The following is a 3,465-nucleotide window of genomic DNA, read 5'->3' on the forward strand; positions in this document are numbered from 1 at the left end:
TGGTCGATGAAGAGCAATGAAAAATGGTCCTTCCTAGTAACGGCATTTAGTTTTCTATAATCTATGCATACTCGCCATCCAGATGATATGGGAGTGGAAGTAGTTCACCTTCTTCATTCTCAGCCACAGTAATACCTGATTTCTTAGGTACTACTTGAGTGGGACTGACCCATTTACTATCGAATATGGGGTAGATGATTCCAGCATCTAACCACTTTACCACCTCTTTCTTTACTACTTCACGCATGTTTGGGTTCAATCTCCTCTGCATATCTCGATGGGGTTTGGCATTTGCCTCAAAATGAATATGGTGCATGCAAATGGAGGGGTCAATTCCTTTTAAATCGGCAATGGACCAACAGATAGCCTCTTTGTATTCTTTCAGAATACCAACCAATTGTGCTTCCTGATTAGGGGTCAAGTCTGATGCAATGATTGCCAGGAGAGTGTCATTTGATCCTAGAAATACATACTTGAGCATAGTAGGAAGGAGTTTCAATTCTAACGTAGGTGGTGATTCTAAAGATAGGACTATTGATGTACTAGATAATGTGGGTAATGGCTCATACTTGATTGTCCATGGAGGATTGATTTTATCGTGTGGTGTATCCAACAAGGTGTTAACTTCTTTCATATATCCCTTAAAGTCATACACTTCAAAGTGAGCCAAGCAAATATCTAAGGGGTCTGGTGCTAGAATTGTGGGTGTTGCATCTTCTATAATGTCTTCTAGTGTATCTACTTCGAAGCAACTATCCATTGATGATCCTTGGGAAGCACCAAACATATTCAGTCTCAGTTTCTTATTCCCAAACGATACGTCCATGACTCCTGTCCTACAATTAATGCATGCATTTGCCATAGCTAGGAAGGGTCGTCCTAAGATAATGGGAATTTATCTTGGGTTGCCAGTTAGTTCCATGTCGAGAATCAGAAAATCAACTGAAAAGTAAAACTCATCTACCTTGACCAAGACATCCTCAAGCATTCCACATGGTTTTTAATTGATCTGTCGACTAATTACAGTGTGACTGATGTGGGTTTCAGTTCTTCGAATCCAAAAAGTTCATACACCGAACTAGGTAAAAGATTCACACTTGCCCCTAAGTCCAGAAGAGCTTTTTCAATGTGATAATCTCCTATAACATAGGAAATGGTGGGGCTCCTGGGTCCTTAAGCTTTGGAGGAGTGGCATGCTGGAAGATAGAACTAGCCTGTTCAGTGAGGCATACTTTCTTTGAGATTTGTGATCTAGATTTACGTTTTTGGGTGCACAAATCTTTCAAAAATTTGGCATAAGCAAGGACCTGTTTGATTGCGTCTAGAAGGGAAAGATTAATTTGGACTTGCTTAAATAATTTCAACATCTCATCGAGTCTTCCTCCCTTCTTATCTGCAGGAATAGGGGCTTTCAGGGCATCCAGAAATGGGGCTTTAGGCAAGTAAGATAATTTCGGTGTAGTTGGTTCATTTTTTATTTTAAGGTCCTCCTTGTTCTTGGGTGATTTGGCTTCGGTTAGAGGTTTAGGGTCGGTCTCATTGGTTTTACTAGTGTGTTCAATGACCTTCCCACTTCTCAGAGTCATGATTGATTTGGCGTGTTCAGAAAAAGCTTCTGGGATATTAGAGCTCTCAATCACAAATTGCCCTCTTGGGTTGCTCTCGGGTTGGCTAGGTAATTTTTCTCTTTTCCTCCTACTGAATGCAGTCGCTAGTTGACCTATTTGGATCTCTAGCTTAGCAATGGATTGTGTGTGGGAGTTAAGGGTCTGAGTGTTGACTTCTAATTGTTCTAGTGCTTTTAGAACTTTTTTCTCAAAAGCTGAGCTGTGACCAGTAGTAGACGGTTGAGGAGCATTTTGAAATTGATGGTATGGTCCATGACTATATGTTGGGTCCTGATATTGAGGTCGATATGTGGCAGGGCCAACCACTGGTTGTGGTCTCCAAAAAAAATTTGGATGGTTTCTCCAGCCAGGGTTATAAGTGTTCGAATATGGATCATTTCCTGATCTGCGAGCTTGTTGGACTTGAGCTTGCTGAACCTGCTCGTGCACAAACTCAGAAAATTGAGGTGCGACTGGGCATTCACTAACAAAATAGTTCGGACTTGCGCACAATGCACAAACTTCTTGGATTGGGTTAGGTGGAATCGGGGATTGTCCAGTATTTAGAAGATGGTTTAATTTTTGGGATAGTTCATCTACCTTACTGTGGATATCCATGATGTTTCCAATCTGATAAATTCCACTTCTTTTTTGTTAAAGCATGGGTTGTTCTCTAGAGGTGGCAGACATATGATGTAGGGAATTCTCACTAAGTGTTTCAAAGAGCTGCCAGGCTTCATCCTCACTCTTTAGCATGAATGTCCCACCACATGATGCATCAACCATTTGTCGGTGTTTCTCCGATAGACCATCATAAAAATATTAACAAAGTTGCCATTTAGGGACAGCATGGTGTGGACATTTACGAATGAGGTCCCTTAACCTTTCCCATGTCGCATGAAAAAGTTCACCCTCTAATTGGGAAAAACTAGTGATAGCTTTTCTAATTTGATTTATTTTTCTAATTGAAAAGTATTTCTTGAGAAATTCTCTCTGAAGATGATCCCAAGTTGAAATGGTTATAGAGTCTAAGGAGTTTAACCAATGCTTGGCTTTGTCTTTAAGTGAGAAAGGGAACAGTTTCAACCTAAGGGCATCATCAGAGAAGTTTTGGATTTTTACTGTGGAACAAATTTCAAGAAATTCATCCAAGTATTTGTATGGGTCCTTGTTACTAAGTCCATAGAATGATGGCAACATTTGAATAATGCTAGACTTAATCTCATATTGGGTAGCTTCTATTGGAGGTGCTTGAATGCATGGAGAGTAGGTATGTGAGGATGGAGTGAAATATTCTCTCAATGGGCGTGGAGGATTAGCCTCACCAGGTGCAGCCATGTTTCTAACTCGGATAGTCCTAAGAGTCTTTTCTAATTCTTCATCTAATGGTTGCAAGTCGGATTTTAGTGATCGTTGACCTAACATGCAACTAAAAGGTCTATGTAGGACTATCCTAGTCTATTGAGGATTTTTTTTTTATTAAGAGGAGAAGAGAAGAGAGAAAAGAGTTCTAAAGAAGAGATCCTAAGAAGTCCTAAAACTAATAGAAGAATTAGTTGTGGTTAGATTTTAATTACAATCAAGTTAGCACGCAGTGGACTCTCTATCCTAAAGTCATCCTAATTCTAGACAGCTCCTAACTGTAGTTAGCCTTCAAGCCCTCCAAGTCGGAGCTTGACCAACCAATTGGCCAGATAAGTGTAAGGTTGGTGGGAGTCCCCCCGTTGCTTTTCTTAGACACCAATTAAATTGGTCAGGTCAGCGAACGGAACCAATTAAAAACTACCTTCCTTCGGGCCCAGTCGTCCCACAAACCACTTTCCTAGATACCAGCTAGCTGACCAAATCTAACCTGGTT

The 3,465-nt window shown here is 40.5% G+C and overlaps 1 non-coding gene across 1 annotated transcript; it reads left to right on the plus strand.

Moving 5' to 3' along the window:
- Positions 1-2,451: 2,451 nt before the first annotated feature.
- On the plus strand, positions 2,452-2,557 carry LOC140859542 (small nucleolar RNA R71). Its single transcript, XR_012143079.1, has one exon. It is a non-coding gene; the product is annotated as a small nucleolar RNA R71 (small nucleolar RNA).
- Positions 2,558-3,465: the final 908 nt, after the last annotated feature.

Source organism: Elaeis guineensis, chromosome 7, assembly GCF_000442705.2.
Source record: "Elaeis guineensis isolate ETL-2024a chromosome 7, EG11, whole genome shotgun sequence".
NCBI lineage: Eukaryota > Viridiplantae > Streptophyta > Magnoliopsida > Arecales > Arecaceae > Elaeis > Elaeis guineensis.